The sequence below is a fragment of the Ambystoma mexicanum genome, chromosome 4q (assembly GCF_040938575.1).
Source record: "Ambystoma mexicanum isolate Mex_15411 chromosome 4q, UKY_AmexF1_1, whole genome shotgun sequence".
Taxonomy (NCBI): Eukaryota; Metazoa; Chordata; class Amphibia; order Caudata; family Ambystomatidae; genus Ambystoma; species Ambystoma mexicanum.
The window spans coordinates 433,162,416-433,184,755 of NC_090928.1; the positions used below are offsets into that span (position 1 = coordinate 433,162,416).

Below are 22,340 nucleotides of genomic sequence, written 5' to 3' on the forward strand. Positions count from 1 at the left end.
AAATCTTTTGTCAAATGCACAAATTCTGCAAAATGTAACTGTTTCTCTACTGCAGTTTGTTGATTTTGTGCTAAGAGCATAGTTAAACCCAATTGTTCATTGTTTTCTATATGAAATGATGATATATCCTACTGTTTCTAACAGTGCATTGGGTTGAATAACATTTTAACAGGATCTATTGACGAGGGTATATAGTTATGAAACAGGGACTTCTTGAACTGCACTCCTACGCTCTACCACTGAGTTAAACCCTTGAATGCTGAAAACTGCCCTTTTTTAAAAAGGTGATAGAGTGGGTGACTGTATGGAACTTGTAGAACTAATGACATCAGTGCACTTCTTGTCAGCTGTACAAATTAATACATTTCATTTAGGGAATATTATTGGTTTCCACCACAGTTTTATAACATTCATATGAGCTTCCAATGGACTATTTCAAACTGATAATATCACCAGTAGAACTTGGGTGAATGTAAAACACACCTTGTATCATATGAAGAAATCCGAAACAGTTTCATGGTGTTTACCCCATGTTTCAGGAGATGATCAGGAATATTTCAAATGTAGAAATGTGTTGCTCATTACATAAAATGCTAAGATTGTAAATGTTTTCTTCAATTTATTTAATTAAAAACATTTTTCTACAGGTAAAACAGTTGAACAAGGGGGCACCCAGATTTGAACTAAGGGACCTCTTGATCTGCAGTCAAATGCTCTACCACTGAGCTATACCCCCAGTTCTGAAATGTTCACCTTTATTAATTCAGTAATATATACAAAGTGCAAGCAACAGGCAATCACCATCAAAGCAATGCATTTTCAGCACCCAAACCCTCATATAAGTATATGGGGTGCGAAGCATGTCCTTTATCTGCCTTGGTAAAATACAGTGAGGTTTCCATTGCAAAAATTCATACATTTCGTAACACATGTAGATCTTGGAACATGGTAAAAAAATCTTTTGTCAAATGCACAAATTCTGCAAAATGTAACTGCTTCTCTACTGCAGTTTGTTGATTTTGTGCTAAGAGCATAGTTAAACCCAATTGTTCATTGTTTTGTATATGAAATGATGATATATCCTATTGTTTCTTACAGTGCATTGGGTTGAAAAACATTTTAACAGGATATATTGACGAGGGTATATGGTTATGAAACAGGGACTTCTTGAACTGCACTCCTACGCTCTACCACTGAAGTAAACCATTGAATGCTGAAAACTGCCCTTTTTTAAAAAGGTGATAGAGTGGGTGACTGTACGGAACTTGTAGAACTAATGACATCAGTGCACTTCTGGTCAGCTGTACAAATTAATACATTTCATTTAGGGCATATTATTGGTTTCCACCACAGTTTTATAACCATCATTTGAGCTTCCAATGGACTATTTCAAACTGATAATATCACCAGTAGAACTTGGGTGAATGTAAAACACAGCTTGTATCATATGAAGAAATCCTAAACAGTTTCATGGTGTTTACCCTATGTTTCAGGAGATGATCAGGAATATTTCAAATGTAGAAATGTGTTGCTCATTACATAAAATGCTAAGATTGTAAATGTTTTCTACAATTTATTTAATTAAAAAAATATTTCTACAGGTAAATCAGTTGAACAAGGGGGCACCCAGATTTGAACTAGGGGACCTCATGATCTGTAGTCAAATGCTCTACCACTGAGCTATACCCCCAGTTCTGAAATGTTCACTTATATTAATTCAGTAATATGTACAAAGTGGAAGCAACATGCAATCACCATCAAAGCAATGCATTTTCAGCCACCAAACCCTTCTTATAAGTATAAGGGGTACAAAAGATGTCCTTTATCTGCCTTGGTAAAATACAGTGAGGTTTCCATTGCAAGAATTCATACATTTCGTATCACATGTAGATCTTGGAACATGGAAAAACAATCTTTTGTCAAATGCACAAATTCTGCAAAATGTAACTGCTTCTCTACTGCAGTTTGTTGATTTTGTGCTAAGAGTATAGTTAAACCCAATTGTTCATTGTTTTTTATATGAAATGATGATATATCCTATTGTTTCTTTCAGTGCATTGGGTTGAAAAACATTTTAACAGGATCTATTGACGAGGGTATATGGTTATGAAACAGGGACTTCTTGAAATGCACTCCATTGCTCTACCACTGAGTTAAACCCTTGAATGCTGAAAACTGCCCTTTTTTAAAAAGGTGATAGAGTGGGTGACTGTATGGAACTTGTAGAACTAATGACATCAGTGCACTTCTGGTCAGCTGTACAAATTAATACATTTCATTAAGGGCATATTATTGGTTTCCACCACAGTTTTATAACATTCATATGAGCTTCCAATGGACTATTTCAAACTGATAATATCACCAGTAGAACTTGGGTGAATGTAAAACACAGCTTGTATCATATGAAGAAATCCTAAACAGTTTCATGGTGTTTACCCTATGTTTTAGGAGATGATCAGGAGTATTTCAAATGTAGAAATTTGTTGCTCATTACATAAAATGCTAACATTGTAAATGTTTTCTTCAATTTATTTAATAAAAAAAATATTTCTACAGGTAAAACAGTTGAACAAAGGGCACGCAGAGTTGAACTAGGGACCTCTTGATCTGCAGTCAAATGCTCTACTACTGAGCTATACGCCCAGTTCTGAAAAGTTCACCTTTATTAATTCAGTAATATGTACAAAGTGCAAGCAACATGCAATCACCATCAAAGCAATGCATTTTCAACCACCAAACCCTCCTTATAAGTATAAGGGGTACAAAAATGTCCTTTATCTGCCTTGGTAAAATACAGTGAGGTTTCCAATGCAAGAATTCATACATTTCGTATCACATGTAGATCTTGGAACATGAAAAAAAAACGTTTGACAAATGCACAAATTCTGCAAAACGTAACTGCTTCTCTACTGCGGTTTGGTGATTTTGTGCTAAGAGTATAATTAAACCCAATGTTCCATTGTTTTTTATATGAAATGATGATATATACTATTGTTTCTTACAGTGCATTGGGTTGAAAAACATTTTAACAGGATCTATTGACGAGGGTATATGCTTATGAAACAGGGACTTCTTGAACTGCACTCCTATGCTCTACCACTGAGTTAAACCCTTGAATGCTAAAAACTGCCCTTTTTTAAAAAGGTGATAGAGTGGGTGACTGTATGGAACTTGTAGAACTAATGACATCAGTGCACTTCTGGTCAGCTGTACAAATTAATACATTTCATTAAGGGCATATTATTGGTTTCCACCACAGTTTTATAACATTCATATGAGCTTCCAATGGACTATTTCAAACTGATCATATCACCAGTAGAACTTGGGTGAATGTAAAACACAGCTTGTATCATACGAATAAATCCTAAACAGCTTAATGGTGTTTACCCTATGTTTCAGGTGATGATCAGGAGTATTTCAAATGTAGAAATGTGTTGTTCATTACATAAAATGCTAAGATTGTAAATGTTTACTTCAATTTATTTAATTAAAAAAATATTTCTACAGGTAAAACAGGTGAAGAAGGGGGCACCCAGATTTGAACTAGGGACCTCTTGATCTGCAGTCAAATGCTCTACCACTGAGCTATACCCCCAGTTCTGAAAAGCTCACCTTTATTAATTCAGTAATATGTACAAAGTGCAAGCAACATGCAATCACCATCAAAGCAAAGCATTTTCAGCCACCAAACCCTCCTTATAAGTATATGGGGTGCGAAGGATGTCCTTTATCTGCCTTGGTAAAATACAGTGAGGTTTCCATTGCAAGAATTCATACATTTCGTATCACATGTAGATCTTGGAACATGGAAAAAATCTTTTGTCAAATGCATAAATTCTGCAAAATGTAACTGCTTCTCTACTGCAGTTTGTTGATTTTGTGCTAAGAGCATAGTTAAACCCAATTGTTCATTGTTTTGTATATGAAATGATGATATATCTTATTGTTTCTTACAGTGTATTGGGTTGAAAAACATTTTAACAGGATCTATTGAAGAGGGTATATGGTTATGAAACAGGGACTTTTTGAACTGCATTCCTACGCTCTACCACTGAGTTAAACCCTTGAATGCTGAAAACTGCCCTTTTTTAAAAAGGTGATAGAGTGGGAGACTGTATGGAACTTGTAGAACTAATGATATCAGTGCACTTCTGGTCAGCTGTACAAATTAATACATTTCATTAAGGGCATATTATTGGTTTCCGCCACAGTTTTATAACATTCATATGAGCTTCCAATGGACTATTTCAAACTGATCATATCACCAGTAGAACTTGGGTGAATGTAAAACACAGCTTGTATCATATGAAGAAATCCTAAACAGCTTAATGGTTACCCTATGTTTCAGGTGATGATCAGGAGTATTTCAAACGTAGAAATGTGTTGCTCATTACATAAAATGCTAACATTGTAAATGTTTTCTTCAATTTATTTAATTAAAAATATATTTCTACAGGTAAAACAGTTGGACAAGGGGGCACCTAGATTTGAACTAGGGACCTTTTGATCTGCAGTGAAATGCTCTACCCCTGAGCTATACCCCCATTTCTGAAATCTTCACCTTTATTTATTCAGTAATATGTACAAAGTGGAAGCAACATGCAATCACCATCAAAGCAATGCATTTTCAGCCACCAAACCCTCCTTATAAGTATAAGGGGTACAAAAGATGTCCTTTATCTGCCTTGGTAAAATACAGTGAGGTTTCCATTGCAAGAATTCATACATTTCGTATCACATGTAGATCTTGGAACATGGAAAAAAAATCTTTTGTCAAATGCACAAATTCTGCAAAATATAACTGCTTCTCTACTGCAGTTTGTTGATTTTGTGCTAAGAGCATAGTTAAACCCAATTGTTCATTGTTTTGTATATGAAATGATGATATATCTTATTGTTTCTTACAGTGCATCGGGTTGAAAAACATTTTAACAGGATCTATTGAAGAGGGTATATGGTTATGAAACAGGCACTTCTTGAACTGCATTCCTACGGTCTACCACTGAGTTAAACCCTTGAATGCTGAAAACTGCCCTTTTTTAAAAAGGTGATAGAGTGGGTGACTGTATGGAACTTGTAGAACTAATGACATCAGTGCACTTCTGGCCAGCTGTACAAATTAATACAGTTCATTAAGGGCATATTATTGGTTTCCACCACAGTTTTATAACATTCATATGAGCTTCCAATGGACTATTTCAAACTGATAATATCACCAGTAGAACTTGGGTGAAAGTAAAACACAGCTTGTATCATATGAAGAAATCCTAAACAGTTTCATGGTGTTTACCCTATGTTTCAGGAGATGATCAGGAGTATTTCAAATGTAGAAATGTGTTGCTCATTACATAAAATGCTAAGATTGTAAATGTTTTCTTCAATTTATTTAATTAAAAAAATAATTCTACAGGTAAAACAGTTGAACTATGGACCTCTTGATCTGCAGTCAAATGCTCTACCACTGAGCTATACCCCCAGTTCTGAAAAGTTCACCTTTATTAATTCAGTAATATGTACACAGTGCAAGCAACATGCAATCACCATCAAAGCAATGCATTTTCAGCCACCAAACCCTCCTTATAAGTATATGGGGTGCGAAGGATGTCCTTTATCTGCCTTGGTAAAATACAGTGAGGTTTCCATTGCAAGAATTCATGCATTTCGTATCACATGTAGATCTTGGAACATGGAAAAAAAATCTTTTGTCAAATGCACAAATTCTGAAAAATGTAAATGCTTGTCTACTGCAGTTTGTTGATTTTGTGCTAAGAGCATAGTTAAACCCAATTGTTCATTGTTTTGTATATGAAATGATGATATATCCTATTGTTTCTTACAGTGCATTGGGTTGAAAAACATTTTAACAGGATCTATTGACGAGGGTATATGCTTATGAAACAGGGACTTCATGAACTGCACTCCTATGCTCTACCACTGAGTTAAACCCTTGAATGCTGAAAACTGCCCTTTTTTTAAAAAAGGTGATAGAGTGGGTGACTGTATGGAACTTGTAGAACTAATGACATCAGTGCACTTCTGTTCAGCTGTACAAATTAATACATTTCATTAAGGGCATATTATTGGTTTCCACCACAGTTTTATAACATTCATATGAGCTTCCAATGGACTATTTCAAACTGATCATATCACCAGTAGAACTTGGGTGAATGTAAAACACAGCTTGTATCATATGAAGAAATCCTAAACAGCTTAATGGTGTTTACCCTATGTTTCAGGTGATGATCAGGAGTATTTCAAATGTAGAAATGTGTTGCTCATTACATAAAATGCTAAGATTGTAAATGTTTTCTTCAATTTATTTAATTAAAAAAATATTTCTACAGGTAAAACAGTTGAACAAGGTGGCACCCAGATTTGAACTAGGGACCTCTTTATCTGCAGTCAAATGCTCTACCACTGAGCTATACCCCCAGTTCTGAAAAATTCACCTTTATTAATTCAGTAATATGTACAAAGTGCAAGCAACATGCAATCACCATCAAAGCAATGCATTTTCAGCCACCAAACCCTCCTTATAAGTATATGGGGTGCGAAGGATGTCCTTTATCTGCCTTGGTAAAATACAGTGAGGTTTCCATTGCAAGAATTCATACATTTCGTATCACATGTAGATATTGGAACATGGAAAAAAAATCCTTTGTCAAATGCACAAATTCTGCAAAATGTAAATGCTTGTCTACTGCAGTTTGTTGATTTTGTGCTAAGAGCATAGTTAAACCCAATTGTTCATTGTTTTGTATATGAAATGATGATATATCCTATTGTTTCTTACAGTGCATTGGGTTGAAAAATATTTTAACAGGATATATTGACGAGGGTATATGCTTATGAAACAGGGACTTCTTGAACTGCACTCCTATGCTCTACCACTGAGTTAAACCCTTGAATGCTGAAAACTGCCCTTTTTTAAAAAGGTGATAGAGTGGGTGACTGTATGGAACTTGTAGAACTAATGACATCAATGCACTTCTGGTCAGCTGTACAAATTAATACATTTCATTAAGGGCATATTATTGGTTTCCACCACAGTTTTATAACATTCATATGAGCTTCCAACGGACTATTTCAAACTGGTCATATCACCAGTAGAACTTGGGTGAATGTAAAACACAGCTTGTATCATATGAAGAAATCCTAAACAGTTTCATGGTGTTTACCCTATGTTTCAGGAGATGATCAGGAGTATTTCAAATGTAGAAATGTGTTGCTCATTACATAAAATGCTAAGATTGTAAATGTTTTTTTCAATTTATTTAATAAAAAAATATTTCTACAGGTAAAACAGTTGAACAAGGGGGCACCCAGATATGAACTAGGGACCTCTTAATCTGCAGTCAAATGCTCTACCACTGAGCTATACCCACAGTTTGGAAAAGTTCACCTTTATTAATTCAGTAATATGTACAAAGTGCAAGCAACATGCAATCACCATCAAAGCAATGCATTTTCAGCCACCAAACCCTCCTTATAAGTATATGGGGTGCGAAGGATGTCCTTTATCTGCCTTGGTAAAATACAGTGAGGTTTCCATTGCAAGAATTCATACATTTCGTATCACATGTAGATCTTGGAACATGGAAAAAAAATCTTTTGTCAAATGCACAAATTCTGCAAAATGTAACTGCTTCTCTACTGCAGTTTGTTGATTTTGTGCTAAGCGCATAGTTAAACCCAATTGTTCATTGTTTTGTATATGAAATGATGATATATCCTATTGTTTCTTACAGTGCATTGGGTTGAAAAACATTTTAACAGGATCTATTGAAGAGGGTATATGGTTATGAAACAGGGACTTCTTGAACTACACTCCTACGCTCTACCACTGACATAAACCCTTCTATGTTGAAAACTGCCCTTTTTTAAAAAGGTGATAGAGTGGGTGACTGTATGGAACTTGTAGAACTAATGACATCAGTGCACTTCTGGTCAGCTGTACAAATTAATACAGTTCATTAAGGGCATATTATTGGTTTCCACCACAGTTTTATAACATTCATATGAGCTTCCAATGGACTATTTCAAACTGATAATATCACCAGTAGAACTTGGGTGAATGTAAAACACAGCTTGTATCATATGAAGAAATCCTAAACAGTTTCATGGTGTTTACCCTATGTTTCAGGAGATGATCAGGAGTATTTCAAATGTAGAAATGTGTTGCTCATTACATAAAATGCTAAGATTGTAAATGTTGTCTTCAATTTATTTAATTAAAAAAATATTTCTACAGGTAAAACAGTTGAACAAGGGGGCACCCAGATTTGAACTAGAGACCTCTTGATATGCAGTCAAATGCTCTACCACTGAGCTATACCCCCAGTTCTGAAAGGTTCTCCTTTATTAATTCAGTAATATGTACAAAGTGCAAGCAACATGCAATCACCATCAAAGCAATGCATTTTCAGCCACCAAACCCTCCTTATAAGTATATGGGGTGCGAAGGATGTCCTTTATCTGCCTTGGTAAAATACAGTGAGGTTTCCATTGCAAGAATTCATACATTTCGTATCACATGTAGATATTGGAACATGGAAAAAAAATATTTTGTCAAATGCACAAATTCTGCAAAATATAACTGCTTCTCTACTGCAGTTTGTTGATTTTGTGCTAAGAGCATAGTTAAACCCAATTGTTCATTGTTTTGTATATGAAATGATGATATATCCTATTGTTTCTTTCAGTGCATTGGGTTGAAAAACATTTTAACAGGATCTATTGACGAGGGTATATGGTTATGAAACATGGACTTCTTGAACTGCATTCCTACGCTCTACCACTGAGTTAAACCCTTGAATGCTGAAAACTGCCCTTTTTTTAAAAGGTGATAGAGTGGGTGACTGTATGGAACTTGTAGAACTAATGACATCAGTGCACTTCTGGTCAGCCGTACAAATTAATACAGTTCATTAAGGGCATATTATTGGTTTCCACCACAGTTTTATAACATTCATATGAGCTTCCAATGGACTATTTCAAACTGATAATATCACCAGTAGAACTTGGGTGAATGTAAAACACAGCGTGTATCATATGAAGAAATCCTAAACAGTTTCAAGGTGTTTACCCTATGTTTCAGTAGATGATCAGGAGTATTTCAAATGTAGAAATGTGTTGCTCATTACATAAAATGCTAAGATTGTTAATGTTTTCTTCAATTTATTTAATTAAAAAATATTTCTACAGGTAAAACAGTTCAACAAGGGGGCACCCAGATTTGAACTAAGGACCTCTTGATCTGCAGTCAAATGCTCTACCACTGAGCTATACCCCCAGTTCTGAAAAGTCACCTTTATTAATTCAGTAATATGTACAAAGTGCAAGCAACATGCAATCACCATCAAAGGAATGAATTTTCAACCACCAAACCCTCCTTATAAGTATATGGGGTGCGAAGGATGTCCTTTATCTGCCTTGGTAAAATACAGTGAGGTTTCCATTGCAAGAATTCATACATTTCGTATCAAATGTAGATCTTGGAACATGGAAAAAAATCTTTTGTCAAATGCACAAATTCTGCAAAATGTAACTGCTTCACTACTGCAGTTTGTTGATTTTGTGCTAAGAGCATAGTTAAACCCAATTGTTCATTGTTAACCGATGATATGGTTAATGATGATGATATTTGGAGGGATCTTCAAGAATTCAGAAGCACAGGTTGTCATTGAACCTGGACCAGCATCTGGTATCGCGGTGGAAGAGGCACCAGGATTCATCATGAGTGATAGAAGGATGATTTTCCAAAATATCTACATACCATTGAATCCTGAGATTTTGATTGAAAAACATTTGAACAATACCGGAATTAAGATTGAACAGACTAAAGAGTGGCTGGAAATAAGAAAAGAGGACACAAAGCAGTCAATAAGAGATATATTAATGCAGTTGGAGAAAACATTTGTGAATTCAGCAGACATTAAGAAGAGGAGAGGAAAGAGAGGTGCAGTTATGCTCGTGATATCATTGGTAATGTCTATAGTTGGAGCCATAATAGGTACCACAATATCAACAGCCAATTCTATTTCGGTAGGAACACTGAGTACTAAAGCGCAACAACTGAGTATTGACCTATAAATAATACAAAAAACATTAGATGGGATTAGAGGGGGACTGGATGAAAAAGTAAGATTCATAAATGAAACTGCAATCATTCTAAATGAACAAGCAGATGTGATGCAACGGGCGACTAAAATAATACTTAAGCATGACAGAACTTTAAATGAAATATTGAACATAATGAGTCCTGTTGATAGACTATTAACGAATTATGTGAGGGAAGTTCAAACTGCAGTTTTACAATTGATTCAAGGACATATCCCCTTGTATTTTGTTTCGCAGGATATTATTCGTCAAATGATAGAAAGATTGACCAGGAGGGAAATTGATATAATACAGGTAAAAATTGCATTTGAAATGGGTAATGCAATGCCGTTATACGTGGACTTGGAAAGACTAGAGATCGGATTTTTGCTATGCATCCCATATGTAGCTCCTGAACTTATTTATCAAACGAAGTGGGTACACAACGTGGGATTTTGGCAAGAGGACAAATTTATTAAGATTAAGACTCCAGAAGTGGTGGCATTTCAGTCATGGGAACCTGAAGTTTATTTAATACCAAACCTGGAAACATGTGTCAAATTTAAAGGACAAAATTATATGTGTCCAGGCAAACCGTTTGTTCCTGATGCCACAGATGCTGTTTGTGGTTTGAAATCTGACCAAAGTATATCAGAAGGATGTGAAGTGATTATTAGCAATATGGGGAGTGAAGAACTGGCACAGGCTAAGATGGTCAGAGGTAAATGGTTGGTCAGCACCTGTTTAAAGAACATGACGGTAGTACATTTAAACCATGGAACATACGTGGTTAAACAGGTGAAATATAATGTTTTTTATTTATAGGTTCCAAAGGATACAATTGTGTCAATTGGGGGGTTAACATTGTTTCATGTAACAAATGATCTTTGGGAAAGCCAAGTGGAAAATATCAATTTTTTTCAAAGGGATACTTTTCCAATAGATCCGGATGTGGAATATTTATTGAAAGACATGTTATAAAAATGAATTTGAGAAAAAACAATATTACAATTAGTAATCTGGGGATAATAGAAGTGGAAAGATTTAATTGGGGAACCTGGGGGGGACACTCAATAGTGGGTTTGGCTGTCCAGGTGCTAATCATGGGTGGATGGTTGATTGTGCTATCAGTAAAAATGAAAATGTTACTGATTTTAGTAGCTACATCAGGAAGAGAAAGATATCCCAATACACATGCATTTTAAAAGAAAAAAAAGAACAAGTTGTTTTTAGGAATTGGCTTGGATCGTAGCCAAGTTCTAAAAACAAAAGGAGGGTATGTAAGGATATTTGGCGTGTTACAGCACAGAGTACAGCACTACTGCACAGGTAGTATTTTTTTTTGATGCAGCACCACCACATGGGTGTGGTGCAGTGCTATATGTGTTGTCAGAGTAACATGGACATATAAGTAAAGACAGGCTATTCAGTCAAAAACGATTTTTACATATAAGATGCAAATCTATTTTTACAGTTAAAAGCACACATGTTCACATTCAAAATGCACACTATTTATCACCTGAAATGCCTATGTGGCGAAAGAGACACATTTGAAAATTAATAACTAACCTTATTAATAACTAACCTGACTAATAAAACTTCATTTAACATAACCCACTAATAAAAATGTGTCTCCACTGCAGAATTAGGCCTACTCTGAAAGTGAACTTTTAAACGCACATTCATTTTTTTTTCTCTGCTGCTCTGTCCACATAACTACAGGAAGCAAAGAGCTCGAAGGAACAGGAAATCAGTTTGTTACAATTGCCACTGTAGAAGTGAGCCATTGTGTAGTGAGGGGGGAGATGATATGATTGATTCTGATTGGAGCAGCGTCATAGCAAGTATCATGCTAGAGGCTGTGATTAGAACTTTGCTGGAGAAGCTTGAGGAGAGGGGGAGAACAATCGAGATCTGGCAGAGCTGGGAGAAGGATCTTTTACTGGCTGGGGCATTCCTGCTGCAAAAGCTGAGAGTTCCAGGCAATAACCCCGGTTTGAGAACGGCAGACGCTTGTTCTCACTGGGGTTGATTTTCAAGGGAGCCAAATTCAGAAAGAGAATAGCCGGAGAAAACTCATGCTGTACAGATAAGGTAATTATAGAAGCGAGTGGGAGCTGTGCGAAAGTGTGCGAAACTGTTCAGTCAGTGTATTAAAGGGAGTCTCAGTCCAATTGAATATATTCTCGCAGCTCTCTGTTCATTTATCACAAATAATGTTGTACCATTTCATTTATTTCTATAAAAAAAATTAAACTGTGTTTAAAAGAAATTTCTATAATACAAAAATATTTGAAAACAGATAGCTAGTGTGTATTATTTCTCTCTTTCATTTTGCATGGGAAAAGGTTTAAACGTGGGTAGATTTTTAAACAGTGCAATTGTCATTTTAAAACAGATGTGTGCATGATTCTATTCAGTATGGACAGTTGTGAGTGACTGTTTGTAGCATAGCCTGTTGGAGGTACATGAGTCAACGGGAAGAGAGACTCTCTGGACATAGTTCCCTACCGTATATAAGGTAGTGGAAATTACCACAAAAATACCACAATAGCCCATGGTGCCACACAACACTAACACTGAAAATGTGGTATCCCTAAAATGTAGGCCTGAGGTCTCTCTAGTGATCAAGAACAATCTAGATAAAAAACAAGGGATGTTGGATATTGGGGCCACAAATAAACCAACCACTTTACCAACCAACCACGCAAACTACCGTGCACATCATCTAAATAGGTCTGAATTCTGAAATAATGCAATGTATTATTGTCATATTTGACCCAATATGAATACAGAGAGTGATTATTGCTAAAGGTATTTTGGCGGTAAGAAAATACAGCAAAGCCCCAAATATCCACAAAATACCCAACAGGGCATATTATTGGTTTCCACCACAGTTTTATAACATTCATATGAGCTTCCAACGGACTATTTCAAACTGATAATATCACCAGTAGAACTTGGGTAAATGTAAAACACAGCTTGTATCATACGAAGAAATCATAAACAGCATAATGGTGTTTCAGGAGATGATCAGGAGTATTTCAAATGTAGAAATGTTTTGCTCATTACATAAAATGATAAGATTGCAAATGTTTTCTTCAATTTACAGTTGGACAAGGGCGCACCCAGATTTGAACTAAGGACCTCGTGATCTACAGTCAAGTGCTCTACCACTAGCTATACCCCCAATTCTGAAATGTTCACCTATTTTAATTCAGTAATATGTACAAAGTGGAAGCAACATGCAATCACCATCAAAGCAATACATTTTCAGCCACCAAACATTCCTTATAACTATAAGGGGTACACAAGATGTCCTTTATCTGCCTTGGTAAAATACAGTGAGGTTTCCATTGCAAGAATTCATACATTTCGTATTACATGTAGATCTTGGAACATGGAAAACAAATCTTTTGTCAAATGCACAAATTCTGCAAAAGGTAACTGCTTCTCTACTGCAGTTTGTTGATTTTGTGCTAAGAGCATAGTTAAACACAATTGTTCATTGTTTTGTATATGAAATGATGATATATCCTATTGTTTCTTACAGTGCATTGGGTTGAAAAACATTTTAACAGGATCTATTGACGAGGTTATATGGTTATGAAACAGGGACTTCTTGAACTGCACTCCTACGCTCTACCACTGAGTTAAACCCTTGATTGCTGAAAACAGCCCTTTTTTAAAAAGGTGATAGAGTGGGTGACTGTATGGAACTTGTAGAACTAATGACATCAGTGCACTTCTGGTCAGCTGTACAAATTAATAAATTTCATTTAGGGCATATTATTGGTTTCCACCACAGTTTTATAACATTCATATGAGCTTCCAATGGACTATTTCAAACTGATAATATCACCAGTAGAACTTGGGTGAATGTAAAACACAGCTTGTATCATATGAACAAATCCTAAAGAGTTTCATGGTGTTTACCCTATGTTTCAGGAGATGAGCAGGAGTATTTCAAATGTAGAAATGTGTTGCTCATTACATAAAATGCTAAGATTGTAAATGTTTTCTTCAATTTATTTCATTAAAAAAATATTTCTACTGGTAAAACAGTTGAACAAGGGGCAACCCAGATTTGAACTAGGAGACCTCTTGATCTGCAGTCAACTGCTCTACCACTGATCTATACCCCACTTCTGAAATGTTCACCTTTATTAATTCAGTAATATGTACAAAGTGCAAGCAACACGCAATCACCATCAAAGCAATGCATTTTCAGCCACCAAACCCTCCTTATAAGTATATGGGGTGCAAAGGATGTCCTTTATCTGCCTTGGTGAAATACAGTGAGGTTTCCATTGCAAGAATTCATACATTTCGTAACACATGTAGATCTTGGAACATGGAAAAAAAATCTTTTGTCAAATGCACAAATTCTGCAAAATGTAACTGTTTCTCTACTGCAGTTTGTTGATTTTGTGCTAAGAGCATAGTTAAACCCAATTGTTCATTGTTTTCTATATGAAATGATGATATATCCTACTGTTTCTAACAGTGCATTGGGTTGAATAACATTTTAACAGGATCTATTGACGAGGGTATATAGTTATGAAACAGGGACTTCTTGAACTGCACTCCTACGCTCTACCACTGAGTTAAACCCTTGAATGCTGAAAACTGCCCTTTTTTAAAAAGGTGATAGAGTGGGTGACTGTATGGAACTTGTAGAACTAATGACATCAGTGCACTTCTTGTCAGCTGTACAAATTAATACATTTCATTTAGGGAATATTATTGGTTTCCACCACAGTTTTATAACATTCATATGAGCTTCCAATGGACTATTTCAAACTGATAATATCACCAGTAGAACTTGGGTGAATGTAAAACACACCTTGTATCATATGAAGAAATCCGAAACAGTTTCATGGTGTTTACCCTATGTTTCAGGAGATGATCAGGAATATTTCAAATGTAGAAATGTGTTGCTCATTACATAAAATGCTAAGATTGTAAATGTTTTCTTCAATTTATTTAATTAAAAACATTTTTCTACAGGTAAAACAGTTGAACAAGGGGGCACCCAGATTTGAACTAAGGGACCTCTTGATCTGCAGTCAAATGCTCTACCACTGAGCTATACCCCCAGTTCTGAAATGTTCACCTTTATTAATTCAGTAATATATACAAAGTGCAAGCAACAGGCAATCACCATCAAAGCAATGCATTTTCAGCACCCAAACCCTCATATAAGTATATGGGGTGCGAAGCATGTCCTTTATCTGCCTTGGTAAAATACAGTGAGGTTTCCATTGCAAAAATTCATACATTTCGTAACACATGTAGATCTTGGAACATGGTAAAAAAATCTTTTGTCAAATGCACAAATTCTGCAAAATGTAACTGCTTCTCTACTGCAGTTTGTTGATTTTGTGCTAAGAGCATAGTTAAACCCAATTGTTCATTGTTTTGTATATGAAATGATGATATATCCTATTGTTTCTTACAGTGCATTGGGTTGAAAAACATTTTAACAGGATATATTGACGAGGGTATATGGTTATGAAACAGGGACTTCTTGAACTGCACTCCTACGCTCTACCACTGAAGTAAACCATTGAATGCTGAAAACTGCCCTTTTTTAAAAAGGTGATAGAGTGGGTGACTGTACGGAACTTGTAGAACTAATGACATCAGTGCACTTCTGGTCAGCTGTACAAATTAATACATTTCATTTAGGGCATATTATTGGTTTCCACCACAGTTTTATAACCATCATTTGAGCTTCCAATGGACTATTTCAAACTGATAATATCACCAGTAGAACTTGGGTGAATGTAAAACACAGCTTGTATCATATGAAGAAATCCTAAACAGTTTCATGGTGTTTACCCTATGTTTCAGGAGATGATCAGGAATATTTCAAATGTAGAAATGTGTTGCTCATTACATAAAATGCTAAGATTGTAAATGTTTTCTACAATTTATTTAATAAAAAAAATATTTCTACAGGTAAATCAGTTGAACAAGGGGGCACCCAGATTTGAACTAGGGGACCTCATGATCTGTAGTCAAATGCTCTACCACTGAGCTATACCCCCAGTTCTGAAATGTTCACTTATATTAATTCAGTAATATGTACAAAGTGGAAGCAACATGCAATCACCATCAAAGCAATGCATTTTCAGCCACCAAACCCTTCTTATAAGTATAAGGGGTACAAAAGATGTCCTTTATCTGCCTTGGTAAAATACAGTGAGGTTTCCATTGCAAGAATTCATACATTTCGTATCACATGTAGATCTTGGAACATGGAAAAACAATCTTTTGTCAAATGCACAAATTCTGCAAAATGTAACTGCTTCTCTACTGCAGTTTGTTGATTTTGTGCTAAGAGTATAGTTAAACCCAATTGTTCATTGTTTTTTATATGAAATGATGATATATCCTATTGTTTCTTTCAGTGCATTGGGTTGAAAAACATTTTAACAGGATCTATTGACGAGGGTATATGGTTATGAAACAGGGACTTCTTGAAATGCACTCCATTGCTCTACCACTGAGTTAAACCCTTGAATGCTGAAAACTGCCCTTTTTTAAAAAGGTGATAGAGTGGGTGACTGTATGGAACTTGTAGAACTAATGACATCAGTGCACTTCTGGTCAGCTGTACAAATTAATACATTTCATTAAGGGCATATTATTGGTTTCCACCACAGTTTTATAACATTCATATGAGCTTCCAATGGACTATTTCAAACTGATAATATCACCAGTAGAACTTGGGTGAATGTAAAACACAGCTTGTATCATATGAAGAAATCCTAAACAGTTTCATGGTGTTTACCCTATGTTTTAGGAGATGATCAGGAGTATTTCAAATGTAGAAATTTGTTGCTCATTACATAAAATGCTAACATTGTAAATGTTTTCTTCAATTTATTTAATAAAAAAAATATTTCTACAGGTAAAACAGTTGAACAAAGGGCACGCAGAGTTGAACTAGGGACCTCTTGATCTGCAGTCAAATGCTCTACTACTGAGCTATACGCCCAGTTCTGAAAAGTTCACCTTTATTAATTCAGTAATATGTACAAAGTGCAAGCAACATGCAATCACCATCAAAGCAATGCATTTTCAACCACCAAACCCTCCTTATAAGTATAAGGGGTACAAAAATGTCCTTTATCTGCCTTGGTAAAATACAGTGAGGTTTCCATTGCAAGAATTCATACATTTCGTATCACATGTAGATCTTGGAACATGAAAAAAAAACGTTTGACAAATGCACAAATTCTGCAAAACGTAACTGCTTCTCTACTGCGGTTTGGTGATTTTGTGCTAAGAGTATAATTAAACCCAATGTTCCATTGTTTTTTATATGAAATGATGATATATACTATTGTTTCTTACAGTGCATTGGGTTGAAAAACATTTTAACAGGATCTATTGACGAGGGTATATGCTTATGAAACAGGGACTTCTTGAACTGCACTCCTATGCTCTACCACTGAGTTAAACCCTTGAATGCTAAAAACTGCCCTTTTTTAAAAAGGTGATAGAGTGGGTGACTGTATGGAACTTGTAGAACTAATGACATCAGTGCACTTCTGGTCAGCTGTACAAATTAATACATTTCATTAAGGGCATATTATTGGTTTCCACCACAGTTTTATAACATTCATATGAGCTTCCAATGGACTATTTCAAACTGATCATATCACCAGTAGAACTTGGGTGAATGTAAAACACAGCTTGTATCATACGAATAAATCCTAAACAGCTTAATGGTGTTTACCCTATGTTTCAGGTGATGATCAGGAGTATTTCAAATGTAGAAATGTGTTGTTCATTACATAAAATGCTAAGATTGTAAATGTTTACTTCAATTTATTTAATTAAAAAAATATTTCTACAGGTAAAACAGGTGAAGAAGGGGGCACCCAGATTTGAACTAGGGACCTCTTGATCTGCAGTCAAATGCTCTACCACTGAGCTATACCCCCAGTTCTGAAAAGCTCACCTTTATTAATTCAGTAATATGTACAAATTGCAAGCAACATGCAATCACCATCAAAGCAAAGCATTTTCAGCCACCAAACCCTCCTTATAAGTATATGGGGTGCGAAGGATGTCCTTTATCTGCCTTGGTAAAATACAGTGAGGTTTCCATTGCAAGAATTCATACATTTCGTATCACATGTAGATCTTGGAACATGGAAAAAATCTTTTGTCAAATGCATAAATTCTGCAAAATGTAACTGCTTCTCTACTGCAGTTTGTTGATTTTGTGCTAAGAGCATAGTTAAACCCAATTGTTCATTGTTTTGTATATGAAATGATGATATATCTTATTGTTTCTTACAGTGTATTGGGTTGAAAAACATTTTAACAGGATCTATTGAAGAGGGTATATGGTTATGAAACAGGGACTTTTTGAACTGCATTCCTACGCTCTACCACTGAGTTAAACCCTTGAATGCTGAAAACTGCCCTTTTTTAAAAAGGTGATAGAGTGGGAGACTGTATGGAACTTGTAGAACTAATGATATCAGTGCACTTCTGGTCAGCTGTACAAATTAATACATTTCATTAAGGGCATATTATTGGTTTCCGCCACAGTTTTATAACATTCATATGAGCTTCCAATGGACTATTTCAAACTGATCATATCACCAGTAGAACTTGGGTGAATGTAAAACACAGCTTGTATCATATGAAGAAATCCTAAACAGCTTAATGGTTACCCTATGTTTCAGGTGATGATCAGGAGTATTTCAAACGTAGAAATGTGTTGCTCATTACATAAAATGCTAACATTGTAAATGTTTTCTTCAATTTATTTAATTAAAAATATATTTCTACTCGTAAAACAGTTGGACAAGGGGGCACCTAGATTTGAACTAGGGACCTTTTGATCTGCAGTGAAATGCTCTACCCCTGAGCTATACCCCCATTTCTGAAATCTTCACCTTTATTTATTCAGTAATATGTACAAAGTGGAAGCAACATGCAATCACCATCAAAGCAATGCATTTTCAGCCACCAAACCCTCCTTATAAGTATAAGGGGTACAAAAGATGTCCTTTATCTGCCTTGGTAAAATACAGTGAGGTTTCCATTGCAAGAATTCATACATTTCGTATCACATGTAGATCTTGGAACATGGAAAAAAAATCTTTTGTCAAATGCACAAATTCTGCAAAATATAACTGCTTCTCTACTGCAGTTTGTTGATTTTGTGCTAAGACCATAGTTAAACCCAATTGTTCATTGTTTTGTATATGAAATGATGATATATCTTATTGTTTCTTACAGTGCATCGGGTTGAAAAACATTTTAACAGGATCTATTGAAGAGGGTATATGGTTATGAAACAGGCACTTCTTGAACTGCATTCCTACGCTCTACCACTGAGTTAAACCCTTGAATGCTGAAAACTGCCCTTTTTTTAAAAGGTGATAGAGTGGGTGACTGTATGGAACTTGTAGAACTAATGACATCAGTGCACTTCTGGCCAGCTGTACAAATTAATACAGTTCATTAAGGGCATATTATTGGTTTCCACCACAGTTTTATAACATTCATATGAGCTTCCAATGGACTATTTCAAACTGATAATATCACCAGTAGAACTTGGGTGAAAGTAAAACACAGCTTGTATCATATGAAGAAATCCTAAACAGTTTCATGGTGTTTACCCTATGTTTCAGGAGATGATCAGGAGTATTTCAAATGTAGAAATGTGTTGCTCATTACATAAAATGCTAAGATTGTAAATGTTTTCTTCAATTTATTTAATTAAAAAAATAATTCTACAGGTAAAACAGTTGAACTATGGACCTCTTGATCTGCAGTCAAATGCTCTACCACTGAGCTATACCCCCAGTTCTGAAAAGTTCACCTTTATTAATTCAGTAATATGTACACAGTGCAAGCAACATGCAATCACCATCAAAGCAATGCATTTTCAGCCACCAAACCCTCCTTATAAGTATATGGGGTGCGAAGGATGTCCTTTATCTGCCTTGGTAAAATACAGTGAGGTTTCCATTGCAAGAATTCATGCATTTCGTATCACATGTAGATCTTGGAACATGGAAAAAAAATCTTTTGTCAAATGCACAAATTCTGAAAAATGTAAATGCTTGTCTACTGCAGTTTGTTGATTTTGTGCTAAGAGCATAGTTAAACCCAATTGTTCATTGTTTTGTATATGAAATGATGATATATCCTATTGTTTCTTACAGTGCATTGGGTTGAAAAACATTTTAACAGGATCTATTGACGAGGGTATATGCTTATGAAACAGGGACTTCATGAACTGCACTCCTATGCTCTACCACTGAGTTAAACCCTTGAATGCTGAAAACTGCCCTTTTTTTAAAAAAGGTGATAGAGTGGGTGACTGTATGGAACTTGTAGAACTAATGACATCAGTGCACTTCTGTTCAGCTGTACAAATTAATACATTTCATTAAGGGCATATTATTGGTTTCCACCACAGTTTTATAACATTCATATGAGCTTCCAATGGACTATTTCAAACTGATCATATCACCAGTAGAACTTGGGTGAATGTAAAACACAGCTTGTATCATATGAAGAAATCCTAAACAGCTTAATGGTGTTTACCCTATGTTTCAGGTGATGATCAGGAGTATTTCAAATGTAGAAATGTGTTGCTCATTACATAAAATGCTAAGATTGTAAATGTTTTCTTCAATTTATTTAATTAAAAAAATATTTCTACAGGTAAAACAGTTGAACAAGGTGGCACCCAGATTTGAACTAGGGACCTCTTTATCTGCAGTCAAATGCTCTACCACTGAGCTATACCCCCAGTTCTGAAAAATTCACCTTTATTAATTCAGTAATATGTACAAAGTGCAAGCAACATGCAATCACCATCAAAGCAATGCATTTTCAGCCACCAAACCCTCCTTATAAGTATATGGGGTGCGAAGGATGTCCTTTATCTGCCTTGGTAAAATACAGTGAGGTTTCCATTGCAAGAATTCATACATTTCGTATCACATGTAGATATTGGAACATGGAAAAAAAATCCTTTGTCAAATGCACAAATTCTGCAAAATGTAAATGCTTGTCTACTGCAGTTTGTTGATTTTGTGCTAAGAGCATAGTTAAACCCAATTGTTCATTGTTTTGTATATGAAATGATGATATATCCTATTGTTTCTTACAGTGCATTGGGTTGAAAAATATTTTAACAGGATATATTGACGAGGGTATATGCTTATGAAACAGGGACTTCTTGAACTGCACTCCTATGCTCTACCACTGAGTTAAACCCTTGAATGCTGAAAACTGCCCTTTTTTAAAAAGGTGATAGAGTGGGTGACTGTATGGAACTTGTAGAACTAATGACATCAATGCACTTCTGGTCAGCTGTACAAATTAATACATTTCATTAAGGGCATATTATTGGTTTCCACCACAGTTTTATAACATTCATATGAGCTTCCAACGGACTATTTCAAACTGGTCATATCACCAGTAGAACTTGGGTGAATGTAAAACACAGCTTGTATCATATGAAGAAATCCTAAACAGTTTCATGGTGTTTACCCTATGTTTCAGGAGATGATCAGGAGTATTTCAAATGTAGAAATGTGTTGCTCATTACATAAAATGCTAAGATTGTAAATGTTTTTTTCAATTTATTTAATAAAAAAATATTTCTACAGGTAAAACAGTTGAACAAGGGGGCACCCAGATATGAACTAGGGACCTCTTAATCTGCAGTCAAATGCTCTACCACTGAGCTATACCCACAGTTTGGAAAAGTTCACCTTTATTAATTCAGTAATATGTACAAAGTGCAAGCAACATGCAATCACCATCAAAGCAATGCATTTTCAGCCACCAAACCCTCCTTATAAGTATATGGGGTGCGAAGGATGTCCTTTATCTGCCTTGGTAAAATACAGTGAGGTTTCCATTGCAAGAATTCATACATTTCGTATCACATGTAGATCTTGGAACATGGAAAAAAAATCTTTTGTCAAATGCACAAATTCTGCAAAATGTAACTGCTTCTCTACTGCAGTTTGTTGATTTTGTGCTAAGCGCATAGTTAAACCCAATTGTTCATTGTTTTGTATATGAAATGATGATATATCCTATTGTTTCTTACAGTGCATTGGGTTGAAAAACATTTTAACAGGATCTATTGACGAGGGTATATGGTTATGAAACATGGACTTCTTGAACTACACTCCTACGCTCTACCACTGAGTTAAACCCTTGAATGCTGAAAACTGCCCTTT

At 35.4% G+C, this 22,340-nt stretch overlaps 7 non-coding genes across 7 annotated transcripts; all 7 read right to left on the reverse strand.

Moving 5' to 3' along the window:
- Positions 1–663: 663 nt before the first annotated feature.
- Positions 664–736, reverse strand: TRNAC-GCA (transfer RNA cysteine (anticodon GCA)). The gene has a single exon. It is a non-coding gene; the product is annotated as a tRNA-Cys (tRNA).
- Positions 737–1,617: 881 nt separating this feature from the next.
- Positions 1,618–1,690, reverse strand: TRNAC-ACA (transfer RNA cysteine (anticodon ACA)). The gene has a single exon. It is a non-coding gene; the product is annotated as a tRNA-Cys (tRNA).
- A 1,833-nt stretch (positions 1,691–3,523) lies between these two features.
- TRNAC-GCA (transfer RNA cysteine (anticodon GCA)) lies at positions 3,524–3,595 on the reverse strand. Its single transcript has one exon. It is a non-coding gene; the product is annotated as a tRNA-Cys (tRNA).
- Positions 3,596–9,220: 5,625 nt separating this feature from the next.
- On the reverse strand, positions 9,221–9,292 carry TRNAC-GCA (transfer RNA cysteine (anticodon GCA)). The gene has a single exon. It is a non-coding gene; the product is annotated as a tRNA-Cys (tRNA).
- A 5,832-nt stretch (positions 9,293–15,124) lies between these two features.
- On the reverse strand, positions 15,125–15,197 carry TRNAC-GCA (transfer RNA cysteine (anticodon GCA)). The gene has a single exon. It is a non-coding gene; the product is annotated as a tRNA-Cys (tRNA).
- Positions 15,198–16,078: 881 nt separating this feature from the next.
- Positions 16,079–16,151, reverse strand: TRNAC-ACA (transfer RNA cysteine (anticodon ACA)). Its single transcript has one exon. It is a non-coding gene; the product is annotated as a tRNA-Cys (tRNA).
- Positions 16,152–17,984: 1,833 nt separating this feature from the next.
- On the reverse strand, positions 17,985–18,056 carry TRNAC-GCA (transfer RNA cysteine (anticodon GCA)). Its single transcript has one exon. It is a non-coding gene; the product is annotated as a tRNA-Cys (tRNA).
- Between the last annotated feature and the right edge of the window lie 4,284 nt (positions 18,057–22,340).